The sequence below is a fragment of the Tauraco erythrolophus genome, chromosome 4 (genome assembly GCF_009769465.1).
Source record: "Tauraco erythrolophus isolate bTauEry1 chromosome 4, bTauEry1.pri, whole genome shotgun sequence".
Classification (NCBI taxonomy): Eukaryota; Metazoa; Chordata; class Aves; order Musophagiformes; family Musophagidae; genus Tauraco; species Tauraco erythrolophus.
The window spans coordinates 57481355-57498478 of record NC_141468.1 but is presented as its reverse complement, the minus strand read 5'-3'; the positions used below and the strand labels follow the sequence as shown (position 1 = coordinate 57498478).

The 17124-nt window shown below is 40.7% G+C and overlaps 1 protein-coding gene across 2 annotated transcripts in view; it reads right to left on the bottom strand.

Moving 5' to 3' along the window:
- The window catches only part of ATF7IP (activating transcription factor 7 interacting protein), a 105944-nt gene extending 101244 nt beyond the window's left edge, over window positions 1-4700 (bottom strand). Inside the window, exon 1 of one of the 2 annotated variants that reach the window (XM_086610991.1) lies at window positions 4589-4700. The gene's annotated coding sequence lies outside the window, so the exon portion shown is untranslated. Of the gene's footprint in view, window positions 1-4237; window positions 4292-4588 lie in introns of those variants that run through there. The other variant, XM_086610998.1, reaches the window with a different exon arrangement.
- Window positions 4701-17124: the final 12424 nt, after the last annotated feature.

Sequence of the window (17124 nt, the reverse complement as noted above, 5' to 3'; positions counted from 1 at the left end):
AGAGAACGTATTGGTTTAGTTCAATCTTTATAATTCTAAAAAAATTCTAATGCATTCTGCAGATTCAGTTTCTGGATAACTAATATCAGTACTTTATATCTCTAAAATTGATCACACTCACTTTTGTAGTCTGATCTGTAGGCTAATAATGAACTTTAATGATCAGATGCTTCCAGAGACTTAAACATTCTACATACAAACTCAAAGATTTTCTGACCCCAATCGCTACAGAAATAGGCAGGGGAAAAAAAGTAACAAAAAATCCCACACAAACAAAAAAGGTAAGACAGCTAAACACATTAGAAATTACACACAAAATCTCTTCAGGCAAATGAAAATTAAGATCCCACAACATCATGCAAAATTTTGCTTTTAAAAAGATAACCAGAACTCAAAGGCTGACAAAATCTATACTCCAAATCCTCCTGACTGAAAATCTCAAAGCTAGAAGAGTTTACAGTTACCTTCTTTGGGATCAGCCACTAGGCTTTAATATTCAAAACAAGACTGAGCTACAGGAATTTTAAATATGAAGTATTACCCAATTCATATCTAAACTTTATTTAGAGATTAAGACATTCTGTAACTGTCCAACTTAACAAGAATAGTCAATTACAGAGATCATTTGAGAGAACAACCTAACTTTCTCTCTGCTTTTTAATGTGCTGTTAAAAAAAAAAAAAAGAGTCAAGTTTTTTTGTTGCCCCACACAACAACCCTATCGTAATCTCTATCTTGTATTTGGGTAAGTCATTGCTGCTTGATGAACAGTTTCTTACAGTATGGTAGAAACAGGAGAGTATTTTTTCATACAGTACAGCACACAGCGCAATGAGTATAACCAAAATACCATATATATTTAATATATAATAATATATTCATGAAAGCACCATTTGTGTTGGTCAGTTTATGAGTTCCCAATTGTTTCGTATGTGTAGGTAAATCTCTCAAAGTAATGTCACATACTGAAGAGAAGCAAAGAGTCCAGCCACAGATCTAACTGAAAAATATTAATAACCTTAGATTTCACTGCATTTAAGATAAAATATTATATAAAAATATATTGAAGAAAAAAAAAAAACACGAACAAAACCCCCACATTCACATATCATAATAGTTTTATAACTTGCAACTTATTTTCCTTATCTAATGTCCCTGATGAAAACTGTGATGTACATCTATGTCACTGCAGTCATTTTCAAAATAAACTCATAATAGACACATATAACTAGCCCACAATACAGAAAAACACCAGGGGGAGAGCAAATGGAAAAAACAGATTTGAATGGCAAACTATTTAAGCAAGAGCAAGATAGTGGTAAAGTATCTTTTGGTCTTACTATCTACATTTCATGAATAATCTTGAGGTTTTTGGCATAAATATAATTTCTGACAATAAGCCCAGATAAGCCTAATCAATGATTATACTATTAAAAACATCTAGATAGGGAGAAATTTTATTGTTTTCTTGTTTTAGAAAGAAAATAGAGCATCAGTTTTGTCAAGAACTTGTCACTGTGGAAGTATCGTCTGTTTGTAACAGAAAAAATGCCTTCTCCCAAAAATAACAATCAACCAACCACAATGAAAATGAGGATTTAGTTACTAATTAGGAATCAGTTAATAAAAAATGATTTTAAAAACTGTTTAACATGTAAACTGTTGCTGTTTGCAACAGATTCTGTAAAATCAAGTAATTAAAATTAAACTATTTTTATCCATAGGTTTTTCAGTCTCTTGGCTAGAAAGATCATCTCCCATGCTGGGAGGAAAGTGTATGTCTATGTTATAGCACACTTCCTGTCTTTATGCCCCAAATGGAAGCATTACTAAAGGAGCCTTTGCAGGAAAACTAACATACTACAGTTAGTGCTGATCTTCTAAATATGTGAAATGGGCGTAAGAATACAAGCTAAAGCAGGAGGTTATCATCAAATGTGGCAGAGTATGGCATGTATGAATATCTATTGGCGTTAGCATCTTCTTGAAAAGACTTCCTAATGGCTAGGAAATGAGAATTAAGAGGTTCCTCAATGAGAGCACCAAAATGACTATTTCAATTGATGTATGTAATTATTGTATCCTTCTATGAATCAATTCTGTTAGATCAGTTTCAAACCTACACAAGATTCAAGACAGTCTTGTTAAATTAATTCATACAGCAAAATACAACACTGCTCCACATTATCACAGGAAGCATCAGTTCCGCACTGCTACACTCGGTAGCAAGGTTAAGGCTGACAGAAAGTCCTTCACTCCAAGCAACGTAGTAAGTCTATTAAACTAACAACATAACAATGAGAACACAAAGATCTTTTTCATGGAATCTCAAGAGAACACAAAATGAGCAGTTACTTATAAACAATGACAAAACAATTTTTCTGTATTTTAATTATTTGACATTTATCAAAAAAATGTATTACTATCCAAAATTATTAGTACAATTATTTTCTGGATTATATGTACATAGGAACTTGATTTGATACTTCTGGAGCATAAAAATAAGATGATAACTGCCAAACTTCAGAAAGAAATACTGTGTGTAGTTGCTGTGTTTCATGAATTGCACAAGTCCTCATGCAATCATTAGCGAATTCATTTTATGATGGGTCTGACAACTACCATTAGCTCCATTTCAGAGATCTGAAAACTGAGAAATTACCTATGCAAGATCACATATCAAATAGTAATGGGTTTTGTGGCTTGTTTCTTTTTTTTTCTCCAAAGAATTCTTAATATTCGAGGTAATACTCTCCTTCATACCTTTCTTTAGGACTGCACAAACCAGTATCTCATCAGAAAAACATACTTTTTCTTACACTGATATCTGCTGTTTGTGCAGTGTTCATATTTAATATATAATAATATAATATATTATATAATACATTATATTATGTAATATATAATATATGTAATTTTGGATTTAAGCAGAAGTTAAGCACGTTCTTCACATTTTTATTTTTAAAATCCTAAAGTGAATATTAATAACTGTAGTAAGTGTAACTAGATCGAACCGGTATAACAGAAAATGGACCAAAATATACTCTAACTTGCAAAAGAGAGCCAAACAGCATGCTTGTAGAATATCCTGATCTTGCAGGTGCAAATTCCAATAAATTTATTCATAACAATATCGTATTTACTTGTATCATATGGGATATTGGCTAAACGTATTTAACATACTTACTTCCGCCAATTAGCATGTTAAATATGCTGTCTAGATGTACAAGTGTTATTCTTCTGTGACTGCATGAAGGCTGCAGTTTTAAGCTCATCGACTGTTGCCTACAACAACTGAGCTGTTTACCCCTTTATTTTAGCTTAATACTTTCCATCAACAATTCCATCCAATTTTTCCATCCAAGTCTGTCTGAGGTAAGAGTCACACTGACATTACAATACATAGATTTATTTCAAGATCACTATTACGCAACAAAATATTTTAATGCAGGTATATGTTAAAGTTTAGAAGATCTAATAAGAAAGATATATACCTGTTAAAAGAAAAAAATGCAGGAGGACAATGCTACGCCTCTAACAGAGCCCGCTGTCACATCAGGAGTAAAATGTGAAACGCTTAACCATGAATACAGTTTCAATATTTTAAATGCTTAAGTTAAAAGAAAATTAGAAGTTCGACTGTACCTTCTTTAAATTAATATTCTACTTAAACCATTAACTTTTGCCATTTTGTTTGATGGGGCCCTCTACAACAACCTAGAGTAGCCACTCTGGCCCTGTTTACTGATGACATCACATAAATATGGCACGAGTAGACCTTTTTTTTTTTCCCCACTGCAACACCACAATTTCTAATAAATCAGCATGCCCGTACACTTCGCATCGTTTAATCTGAAGTTCAGCAGCACACTATTGAGTGCGGTAACAAGAAAAACAAGTTTTCCTCTCGTTGCTTCCACAGCCCGTCCACTGCAACACTCGACATCAACACCCACTGTGTTTGTGAGGATACCAACCGGCTGCACGCAGCACCACCCAGGTCACGCTATCCCCAGTTCGCACAAAGAACAAGGAAACGCTCTCGAAGTGCCAAGCAGCTGGCTGCGCCGCTGCCCCACCCAAACACCCGCCTGGCGCGGTGCTGGAGGCGTCGCCACCTCACCTCACCAGCGCCCAAGACAACGCCACCAGGCGACTGCCTGCCGCTGCCCGGCTCCCTACACCTTCAGCAGCCAGCAGCGCGCCCCAGCTGTGCCCTGCCCCGCGCCAGACCTACCTGTGATCCGCAGCGGCCGCCGCGGGGTCCCCTCCACGCGTCGGGGGCGGAGAAAAGGGCCTCCCCGCGCCCCGCTCCCCCCCTGCCGCCACCTCCGCGCGAAAACGGCAACGCGCATGCGCGCTGCCGCCTGCACTGGAGCCGGGTCACGTGCTCCCATGCAGCGCGCGCGTAGCTGCGCGGCGCTGCTGAGCGAGCGCGGGTGCGCGCAGCGGCGCGTGTGCAAAGCTGCAGCCCCGGAGCATGCGCATTGCCGCCGCCGCCGCCGCCGCCGCCGCCGCGCGGGGCAGCGTTCCGCACAGAGCGCTGCCGCGGCCCGGCCGCTCGCGCCCCGAACGGGTCGTGCGGTACCTGCGTCCCGCAGCAGTTCCTGCCTCAGGGCTCGGCGGCCGCCGCTGCTCCCGCCTTCCCGGTGCTGCCGCCGTAGATTCAAAATCGGAACCCGCTCCCGGCACCAACACCGCCTCCCGCCGTCGCACGCGCCGGGCCGTTATGCAAATAATTCGCGTGTCCCCTCCCCTCTCTCGGCTGGCCCCGCCCCCTCCGCGGGCACAGGGGCCGGCGGTGGGGGCTGCCTCGGAGCCGGCCAATCGCAGGGCCGGCCATCTTGGCAGCATGCAAATGAGCCGCCGGGCTATTTAAATGAGCGGGAGGCTCCGCCCCTTGGCGGGCGGTGGCGGACGGTTTTCCGCGGTAACGCGCCCGGGCCGAGGGGCGCGCTGCAGCCGCCGCTGCCAGGGGGCGCTGTGGCGGGGCCGGGCGCGGGGGCCGGGGACAGGGCGAGAGCGGGCGGCTCGCCCTCCCTGCCCGCCCTTCCTGTTCTCCCTCCCGTTCTCCCTCCCGTTCTCCCTCCGCTTCCCGCCACAGCGGCTGCGCTGGAGCCTCTCTGGCGCCTCTGAAAGCCTGCCCGAGGCTGGGCGTCTCTGAAAACAACGTGTGTTTTCACCTTCCTGCATCGTTGGCTGTGGCTCCGCTACTGCTCCTTTTGCACAGGTTCTGGGCTGTGCGCAGGGTCACTTCAAGATTTTTCTACAACAGGCTGCACCTGGCCGAAACAAAGAGGTTTGGGGTTTTGTTAATAACCAGCTTTCGGTTTCAAGAGCGCCAAGCAACCAAACAGTACCGTTGGCTGTGCTTTAAGTAGATCTAAGGCACACGGCTTATCCTGGGTGAGCTGTAAGTCAAAACTACAAATGGCCTTTTCCCACCCACCCTCCATTTCTGCCTCAGAGGTGCGGATGGGAGGGGTAAAAAACCACAGGACCTGCTTTCGTCTGAGCCAGAACTTGTTGTGCTTTGAACCATGGCCAAAGGCAGGAATGGCCATTGCCAACAGCTGGTCTGTCCCACAAGGCACATGTCAAGTCTAGCAGAGAGACCGGCAACCGTATCCTCAGGTACACAAGAAGGTACAAGAGCATAGGACATGTGTAGAGTTTTCTGCAGGAATGCTATATACTGCCTGTGTTAATCCAGTGCTGAGATTAAAGTACCAGTCACCTACTAACCCTATAATGGAGAGTCCAATTCCCTCCTTGTTAAGGCAAAAAAAAAATCACATTCTTCCTGCTGAAGGCATGAAAAATGGCATCCTGATTTATCTACTTCAGGAGTAAGCTAACTATGAATTAAGTTTTGTCCATCGCATACAGACCAGACTAACCGACAGGGCACTCTGTTCCTGTATGTCGTGAAACAGTACCTATGACACAGCCATTGTGAGAGTCCTGTCAGATGTGCTTGGCAGATTAAGGGGCAGTGTTTTAAGATGCTGGCATTCCCAGTGCTTTACCTGACCTCTCTGCTACAGGCTTCCATTGCACAGCCAAGATGGAAGAAGAAAATGTATATGTGTGCCCATAAATTTGTGCAAACACACGTGCAACAGTGCTTTAAGCAGCTGTACTAGCCTGGAAACTTGAACTGCTGAAATGTGAACATACACCTTGCTCTGCTATCTTTGCTACAGACATGACAATTTCTAAGAGAAACTGTGACAGACACCTGCAACAGTAATTTCTTCAAGTTCCATAGCCAGCTTTACCAAGCTGCCGTGCAATACTGGAATGATTTGCCTTGGTAAAAAGGAGACTTGAATTTTAGTTGAGTCTTCTGAGCTTTTGCTTGCAGTCAGCTGACAAGGCATTTCAGAAAGAGAAGACTATGACAATCCAGAAGTGGGCAGCTCATAGCCATGCATATTGTTTCATCTGAAATTTCACTGCTGGTGAGCAGTTTTGCAGGGTCCATGTGTATACATCCTGTAAGAGTCAATCAGGAGTGAATGCTGTGTGGCTGAAAGATGGATGTTTTCACAAGACTCAACATTAGTACAGCCATCTCTATGGAGAACAATTGATGTTATTTCAAACTTAATTTAGTATGGAAGCCGTTACAGCAACATAGTATTTTGTCCACTGCAGTGCATTTTGTGCACCTAAAAGGAGGATGAAGAACATTTTGTCACACTAAAAAATACAGTTTGTCAAGTCTGCATTTAGGTATGAATTTGCTGCTATTAGCTTGATTTTTTTTTCTCACAAATAAATAGAAAATACAGAAATGCACCAAGAAACAAATCATAGAATCATAGTATGGTTAGGGTTGGAAGGGACCTCAAAGATCATCTAGTTCCACTTCCCCTGCCATGGGCAGGGAAACCCTCCAGTACACCAGGTTGCCCAAAGCCTCATCCAACCTGGCCTTGAACACTTCCGGGGATGGGGCATCTACAACTTCTCTGGGCAACCTGTTCCAGTGCCTCACCACGCTCATTGTAAAAAAAAATTTCTTCCTTATATCTAATCTAAATCTACTCTCTTTTGGTTTAAATCCGTTGCCTCTTGTCCTATCACTACATGCCCTTGTAAAAAGGCCCCCTTTAAGTACTGGAAGGCTGCAATAAGATCACCCCAGAGCCTTCTCTTCTCCAGGCTGAACAGCCCCAACTCTCTCAGCCTGTCTTCATAGCAGAGGTGCTCCAGCCCTCAGAACATCTTTGTGTTCCTCCTCTGGACTCGCTCCAGCAGCTCCATGTCCTTCTTGTGTTGGGGGCTCCAGAGCTGAACGCAGTATTCCGGGTGGGGTATCACGAGAGCAGAGTAGAGGGGCAGAATCACCTCACTCGACCTGCTGGCCACACTTCTTTTGATACAGCCCAGGATATGGTTGGCTTTCTGGGCTGCATGCGCACATTGCCGGCTCATGTTGAGCTTCTCATCCACCAGCACTCCCAAGTCCTTTTCCTCAGGGCTGCTCTCAATCCATTCTCCGCCCAGCCTGTACTTGTGCTTGGGATTGCCCCGACCCACGTGCAGGACCTGACACTTGGCCTTGTTGAGCTTCATGAGGTTCTCACAGGCCCACCTCTCCAGCCTGTCAAGGTCCCTCTGGATGGCATCCCTTCCCTCCAGCGTGTCCACAACACCACACAGCTTGATGTCATCTGCAAACTTGCTGAGGGTGCACTCAATCCCACTGTCCATGTCACCAACAAAGATGTTAAATAGCACTGGCGCCAGTACTGATCCCTAAGGAATACCACTCGTCACTGGCCTCCACTTGGACATTGAACCCTTGACCGCAACTCTTTGAGTGCCACCATCCAGCCAATTCCTTATCCATCAAGTGGTCCATCCATCAAAACCATGTCTTTCCAGTTTAGAGACAAGGATGTCATGTGGGACAGTATCAAATGCTTTGGACAAGTCCAGGTAGATGATGTCAGTTGCTCTTCCCTTATCTATCAATGCTATAACCTCATCATAGAAGGCCACCAGATTAGTCAGGCACGATTTGGCCTTAGTGAAGCCATGTTGGCTGTCACCAATCACCTCCTTATTTTCTATGTGCCTTAGCATAGTCGCCAGGAGGATCTGCTCCATGATATTGCCAGGCACAGAGGTGAGACTGACTGGCCTGTAGTTCCCTGGGTCTTCTTTTTTTCCCTTTTTAAAGATGGGGGCTATGTTTCCCCTTTTCCAGTCATTGGGAACTTCGCCAGATTGCCAAAATTTCTGAAATATGATGGATAGTGGCTTAGCAACTTCATCTGCCAGTTCCCTCAGGACCCGCGGATGCACCTCATCAGGTCCCATGGACTTGTCCACCTTCAGGTTCTTTAGATAGATGGTCTCGAAGCTGATCTCCTCCTACAGTGGGCGGTTCTTCATTTTCCCAGTCCCTGCCTTTGCCTTCTGTGTCTTGGGGCGTGCAGCTGGAACTCTTGCCAGTGAAGACTGAGGCAAAGAAGTCATTGAGAACCTCAGCCTTCTCCATATCCTGGGTAGCCAGGTCCCCCATTTCCTTCTGGAGGGGGCCCATGTTTTCTCTAGATCTCTTTTTATCACTGACATATCTATAGAAGTTTTTCTTATTGCCCTTTGATGATTATAAAAATCTTTCTTGGATCTCTGAGGAAAAAATAGTACTGAAAATTTGAGTGCCTCAAAAAACTCCTATTTCTCAGACCTATGTCTCCATTTGGTGATAGGGCACAGTTTAATCAGCAACTGAGAGGACTCATTGACTACTACTAGAGGAGATGGGACGATGTAGATTGAGATTATATCCAGACTCTAGATTGCTAACGATCTCTGAAGTGTTTGTATGTCTACTACTTATAAACATGCTACTGTTCTTTCAAATGCTGAAGAATCCAGCTGTCCAGAGTTTAAATGTTGTTCATGAGGACAGAAACTGAGAAAATCTCTAAAAGAAGTTCAGAGAGCCAGTTCTATAATGAAATACAGAAACATGAAAGTTGCGATTGAAATATCAGTTAGCATGGGAAAGTTTCTGAAAGGCCCAGTAGACCAATGGCCAATGGTTTCTTAAGAATTTTTCATAAATATTTCAACTGCTGTTTAGAAAGGTGGGGGTTTTGGTGTTTTTTTGATTGTTTGTTTGTTGTTTGTTTGGTTTTTTTTACTTTGGTGTTTGGTTTTTTTTTAAATACTAATAAAGTAAACAGTTGAAAGGAGGCAGGAAACAAATCCATTCAAAGTTTTACATAGAATCGCCTAGAAATTTAAGTTGGTGTATGAATTCTTTTTGCAAAGACAGAATGTGATCCTGTTCTTCACCAAAGCTTTACAACAACAACAGCATTGGAAGAGAATAACTTTCTTTGCTCCATAACAGTTATAGAAAGACAAACTACTAAAAAGCAGACAAACAAAATCAGTTAATTTTGTTTTCAGAAATACTTATTGTTGATTACCAAAGACAATAAAGATTACCAAAGACAATAAAGAAAATCAGCATTTGATTCTTGTTTTACTTAGAACAAATTATATTAATATGTTCGTCGTGATACCATAGCTATTAAATCCTTAAATTTGAAGAGCAATGACCATATTTGAATTATCAGGTTAGTAATTTGAGGAAGCGAAAGTCCAGATTTCTGTCAACTGCTCTTGCTGAAGTCAGACTGGTCATAAATTCGAAAAAGCAATGGTATCAGTTTATATTGCTCTGACTCTTTGCCAGAAGAAAGTTAAAATAAAAAATTGTTGAGAAAACACAACTTCAGCAGTCTTTTTTTTTTTTTTTTTTTTTTTTTTTTTCCTGTCAAAGTGACATGTAAAGCAAACTCTACACTGGAGTTAAATTTACAAAATACTAAAACTGTAACACCACAGAAAAGGAGATGTCCATGTAGTTCACCTTTGTGTCTGAAGACTGCTAGTATGTTCAGGTATTGTCATGATAAACACAGAGAAAAACCAATAGATTCCAAAGCACTTTACAAAAATCAAAAAAGGATTGTATGTGCAACAGACAATTTCTTCTTGATGTTCTCAACTCTCCACTGAACTTAAGGCTTGAAGTATGCATATAACATTTCATTTTCTTATTTCAAGGTACTGTCATAGGTCAGCCACCAACTTGTGAAAGACATATCACTAGTAAGCTGATTACACGATCCTTCTTTCTGTATGTCAAATTGTGTTAGAAAAATGAGACTTAACACCCTAAATATTTCCCACATATTAACTCTCTCCATATGATTTAATAATTGCTAATGGAGACATTGCAGAGTCACAAATAAACATGATAAAAGGAAAAAAGGAAAGTGGTGCACAAAAGAGATATAGTTCTCAGTATGAAAATGTACTTTTATATACAGACAACTACTGACTTTTAGCAAAAACAAAATATGATCATAAGAAACAGCAACAGGGAAAAGAAGAGAAGCCATTTTATTTGTACATTGTATTTTTAAATCATTGCTGGAAAATGTGTATTTACAAGAGGTCACCTTGCTAAATGGATAACACTTTTGAGCCAACAAGATTTATGTTAATTTTTCTTCGTAATTGACTAAATTAATAAGTATTTCTTGCATAGTAATATCCTAATAGGATGAAAAGATTACAACTTCTGTGATTATAAACAGTTCCTACACAGGGCAAAAGAAGCACCATAATCATAGAACCATAGAATGGTTTGGGTTGGAAGGGATCTTAAAGATCATCTAGTTCCAACCCCCCTGCCATGAGCAGAGAAACCCTCCACTACACCAGGTTGCTCAAAGCCTCATCCAACCTGGCCTTGAACACTTCCAGGGATGGAGCATCCACAACTTCTCTAGGCAACCTGTTCCAGTGCCTCACCACCCTCATTGTAAAAAATTTCTTCCTTATATCTAATCTAAATCTACTCTCTTTTGGTTTAAATCCATTGCCCCTTGTCCTATCACTGCACAACCTTGTAAAAAGTCTCTCTCCAGCTTTCCTGTAGGCCCCCTTCAGCTACTGGAAAGCTGCTATAAGATCACCCCGGAGCCTTCTCTTCTCCAGACTGAACAACCCCAACTCTCTCAGCCTGTCTTCACAGGAGAGGTGCTCCAGCCCTTGGATCATCTTCAGGAATCTGTTTGTTGGAAAGAAGAGCTTGTCTCCCATTGTCCCACTTATGCTTTGATATGAGAAAGTTGTGAAACCTAGCTGTAAAACCAGCACCTGATATAGTGGAGAACCTTAAAGCTACAAAAGCCCTTTTGGTTTTAGCTATTTTTCTCGCAGTTTATTTTGAATCACTAGACGTATTCGTGTGGTGGCTGTGGAACAATCTGATTTTCATCAGGTCTTTTGACTATGTAACTTACTTCCTGAACGCAGTCGTTTCTCTTCAGAGATAATTGCTCTAGAAGTAGCTTGGTTTGGAAGATGCCTTTTCCCCTCTAAAAATGCAAAGAAATACTGTGGTAGCATTATTTACTGTTATTACAGTAGAAGTTGAGAAAGTAGTGCTCAGTTTTAACCCTCGTAATACTTCCGAGATGCAATGTGCTTGACCCCCAGGTTACATATGTAGAGCTTTATAAACATATCTCATTAAGTTTTATCCAATACATTTAATTATTTTCAGCAACTCATGAAGAAATGTAAAGAATATTTCATATGTTTCCTCCTTGGGAGTATTTTTGACCTGTTGGAAGAAATCTATCTGAACATCACTCTGGAATGTGCTGAATATGGGATGTCTTTGATAAATGAACTATGCAGATCATCTGAAATGTGTGAACTGGTTTTGTGTAGACACGTTACTGAGTTCGTTTAAATTAATGAAAATATTTGACCTTTTTGAATGTTCAGAAATGGAAATACTTTCTTTAAAAGAAAAATATCTATACTGTTTAAAAAGGCTTACCCTCCGGGTGAACCAGTTTCTATTCTCAGTTTCTTTATCTCAGCTCTAACCTTGGGCTTTTTTCAATGTAATACGTGCTTTAGATACTTCTAGAAAGTGGAAGACTCATGGGTTAATGAATCCAAGTGATAACAGTGGTAGTAAATTTCTCAATAAATTATATGTATCTGCAGGAAATTGCCAGTGTAGAATCAGATGCAGAGTGGTTTAGTAACAACTTAAAAAGGTAAAATACTTGGGCTTAGTCACAGTGAACTTTTTCAAGAAGATGTTAATTAAATAATAATTGGGACTTAAGAATATCTCATGATCTCCTCAGTTGTATTTTGAAAAGTCTTTTTTTTTTTTTTTTTTTTTTTGGCTTAAACACAGGATGATCAGCCTTGTATTAACTTGCTGGGGGCTTTGTAAATAAAAATTTGACTGTCAGAAAAGGGGTGGAATGTAAAATGTACTTGTTTGGGTTTATTTATTTATTATTGTGGGATTTGTTACTGTTGTATTTCCTTTTTTGGGTCGAATATTCTCTACAGTGACTTCAAGTGAAAACAAAGGCAACTTAAACCTTGCTATATTTATGCCAAACCTAAAAAAGCAATCATACTTATATTTTTTTTAAAAAGGAACCTTTTGAAGTTTTGGGTTTTGTCAATGTTAGGTTGCCCATTCTTTTTGCTAAAAGTAATTGTCTTGCCTTTAAAACTTTTTCCTAATTGAAGTTGTCATCTAGTATTTTTTTTGACACATTCTGAGTACTTTCTCAGCTTCTTTTTAGTATGTGGCAGAACATGATCAATACCTCTTGTATAAATATAGCATAGAAAATATCAAACAATTCTTCCAATACTGAGGCAGGTAACTAATCAAAATATATGATATTCACTGATCCTGATTAAAATCATCAACAAATGGAGAACTCAGCACTTATCCAATGCCAGTTACCACCAGCCAATATATTTAATTTCCATGACTTAGCAGAATAATAGGATTGAAAGTAGAGCATTTATCTTCTCTATCCATTCCATTTAAACCATCCCTTAATGTCCTCATCCTCTGCCACAGCTGCAACCTACTCTGCTTCCACTCTTTCCAATTCTCCATTCTCTAATCTTTCTCCTCTTCCATCAATCTTCTGCATGCCTTTATTCCTCAGCTGTGCTAAAATGGTAAGAATCTACAAGTGCTATTACCATTTCATGTTCAAGGGCTGCATGTCTTGTGAGCCCTGAATAAAGTGTTAACAAAGCTTGTTTTCCTTTGATTCCAATTGGTTCTGTTGTTCAGGGGACAGGATTCATTATTTGAACTATTTATCGAAATGTTTCATTATGTTTTGTCAACAGCTATGAAACATACCTTCTCTATAACTGTACAGTCCATTGCTCATGACTGAGATATCATGAGCAGGTGGGAAAGGGTATTCTGAGCCGTTCATCAATCATTTGCTTGTGCAACTGGGTTGCTGTGGACTGGATTTATCCCTTCTATGGCTATGGGTATCTTGTTCAGATTCCTAGTTTCCATTCATCAGAAATGGCACTGGACAGAATTAAAGCTGAAAATATATCATGTTATTTCTACCCTACTATCCTGCGGAAGTGTCTTAAGATTTTATTTACAAAAATAACCACTGAAGCCTGAATCAAAGCTGTGGGTAGTTGCCACAGAACAGTTATAGCAGCTGTTTTACTCAATATAACCAATCTGAAATATATACTTATAATTATGTTTTCTGTAATTTCTAATAGCATATGGTGTTAAAATAAAAATGGAATTATTAATAGTAAGCCTTTATGAAAGTATGTAAAAATCTAAGTCCTGGACTCCAAGACATGACTGCGCTAGCTGCTCTATTGTGGTGGGTTAGCCGTGGCCATCAGCCAGATGCCCATCCAGCTGCTTTCTCACTCCTCCCTCCTCAACAGGACAGGGGAAAAGAATTGGTTGGAAAAACTCATAGGTTAAGATAAAGATGGAGATTGTTCTCCAGTTACTGTCACAGGAAAATAGAGTTGACCTTGGGAAAATTAATTTAATTCATTGCCAATTAGAATAGATTTGCATTGTGAGAAACAAAACCAAAAATTCAAACAACACCTCTCTCTTTCCCTTTTTCCCAGGCTCAACTTCACTCCAACTCCCCTAACACCTGCCCAGTGGTGCAGGGGGGATGGGGGATTATGGTCTGTACATAAGTTTCTCTTCTCACACTTTTCCCCTGCTCTTGCATAGATCCTTCCATGGGGTGCAGTCCTTCAGAAGAAACCCACCCCAGCTTGGGTCCTCCACGGACCACAGTCCCTTCAGAAAATATCCACCTGTTCCAGCGTGGGGTCCTTCATGGGCTGCAGTGCGGATACGTGGTCCACTATGTTCTCTCTCACAGGTTTCCAGGGAATATCTGCCCCACCATAATCCTCTCCATAGGCTGCAAGAAATACCTTCTCCACCATGGCCTCCATGAGCTGCAGGGGAATCTCTGTTCCAGCACCCGGAACATCTTCTCCCTCTCCTTCTTCTCTGACCTTGGTGTTGACAGGGTTGTTTCTCACACATTTTTCCGCACTCCTACTGCCGTACAGTGTTTTACCCTTTCGTAAGTATGTTTTCCCAAAGCTGCCAGTGGGTTGGCTGATGGGCTCAGCTGTGTCATGCAGTGGGTCTGTTGCAAAGCTGGATGGAACCAGCTGTGTCTGGCACAGGGCAGTCCAGAGGACACTCCTGCAGCCCTCCTGCTACCAAAACCTTGCCACTTACATGCAATACTTTCCTCCCCTTGTCTTTGTGAAACACATTTTTGTTATTAAAATGTACATTCATCACACATCCTCCACAAACTTCACTTACAACATCAACAAAAATTCCCCACATCAAAATCAAAGTAACACTATCATGACACTGACAAACGTCAACAATATACACACACAATAAAACTCCACCATTTGTCCCTTCACCACAACAAAAGTTCCCAACACCAGTATCAAAGCTTCCCCAAATTATTCCACTCCCTGACAATGTCCAGTCTGACTTTTGCCCATTACCTCTCCCAATTACAGTCGTTATCTCAAATTTCTTGAGCCCCATGTTGGACACCAAAAAGGACAGTGGTGGCTTAGCCTTATCTAGCAGCCAGACGCCCACCCAGCCGCTCTCTCACTCTCCCTCTTCAATAGCAGAGGTGGAAAAAATAGGATGGACAAGCTTAGGAGAGTCGAGACAGAGACAGTGAACTCACTTACCAGTTACTGCCACTGGCAAAGCAGACTCGACTTGGGGAATATTAATTTAGTTTATTGCCAATTAAAATAGATTTGGGCAGTTAGAAATAAAAATAAAAATTAAAACACCTTCCCTCCTCCCGTACCTCAAACCAAAAAGAACCCAAAGTTCCTATTGTGTAATAAATCATATATTTTCCTTTATTCTTTGCTTTTTGATAAAAATGCTGAAACATTAGTTCCTTTTACTACAAGCTGCTACTGGTTCTTGTTTTGTTTATGTTGTTCTCCTATAGTCTTACAAGTTGACATTTTAATATTTTCTTGATGTAGCTTACGGTGTAAGTCAAATTATTAATTATTAATAAAACCATCTTTTCAAATGTACCTCATTTGTTTCTAAAGGAAGCAAATGACTTTAAAAAAAAAACAAAACAAAACATTATCTCATCATGCTCAGTTTCTTCATTAGGATGGGGTAGGGACAGGTTTCTAAGGAAGTTCTTTCTTTGGAACAAATAACCCTTTTGGAGTAGGAGGAAGAGAAATAGATCATGCAGAAAATCCGTAGAAATCCATAGACACATGGAAGAAGTTATGTTGTCACTCAACATGTTCTAAATGCTTTCTTTAAGAAAATTCCACTCTTTATTTTGCATTTTCAATTAGCCAAACTTTCACATAACAATAACTCTTTAGGATTTAATCTGAAAGAAAAACATGTTTTATATTAACTTGTATTGTATTAATAATACTGCCTAATGAAATGTCAAAACTAACAAAAATATATCTGAAAATTCAGACATTTTTAATTTGTAAAACACTCATTGTGTGACCTCAGTTTACCCTGGTCTTGTGTCTCTAAAGAAAAAACAGAGAGAGATCTCTAGAACCCAACATACTATCCAGAGTTAAATAGTCCACCCTCGTGATGCTAGTGCTGAGTTGCCTGAAATAAGAGGAATGCGTCACTTTTAGTGTCTCTGACTGTAACACGGTCAGCTACCAAAATACAGCTCTTTGTGTGACGAATGACAGAGAAGTAAATATTTCACAACACTTAAATAACACACTTTCTACACTGTATTTGATTGACAGCAGACCTGGCCAGCAACAGAAATAATTGTCAGAAACATCGCTTGAATATTTGATACATTTTGAAAGAATATGTCCATTAAAACCTGCCTAACTTATGAAATTTAACCAAGTATGTTTATTTACTTTACATCCTCCTCTCTGCAGTCGCTCTTCCATTCCTGTCCCCAAAACTTGACCCACAGAAATAGGTTTTGGAATTGCACTGGAATCTGGTCAGGAGTCTCACGGTCAAGGGACAAAGCTCTGAACAAAAGGCATTAAACCCTCAGGTGAATAGTCAACTCCTTTCAAATTACTGAGGTTTTTAGGTGCATTTCTCTCCAGTCTCCTGTGTAGTTCTGCCTTTTGTACTAGTCTCATGCTAATGTCCAGCCCATTTGCTCCTAAGACCCTCCACACAGCCTGTGCAGTTTCTGTCTCACCTGTTCCAGCAGCTCCAAGCTCTCCTATCTCTTTTGCTTTACCCTTTCCCAGCCTGTCTGCGGCTTTCACTTCTCCCCGAGATGTGAAACTGTTCAGGGCTTCTCTAATCAGTTGAGAAAAGAGCAGGTTCACTCCCATTTTTGGTCACCCAAGAGCAAAAGAAATGAGGAACTACATAGCTATCAATTGGCAAACCTGTAAGCTACAGCATTGGAGCAACAGCAGAAACCCAAAATTGTTTATATAAATCCATCATAACTGTGAGAATTGGAATCACTATACAATAATACTCAAAAGGAGGTGATGCTATTTATCCAGGGAAGCCACTACTTGTTGCAAAAGGGTAAAAGTTTGCGTTGTTTCAAGTTTTGCTTGTGCAAGTAATTTTCTTCTGCTTTGCAGTTTTTTTATCTTTTTAGTGGCCTTGCTCCTTCTAATTTTAAAGTGGCTTCTTCCTATTACTCAAAAGTAATGTTCCATTTGCTGCAAGGG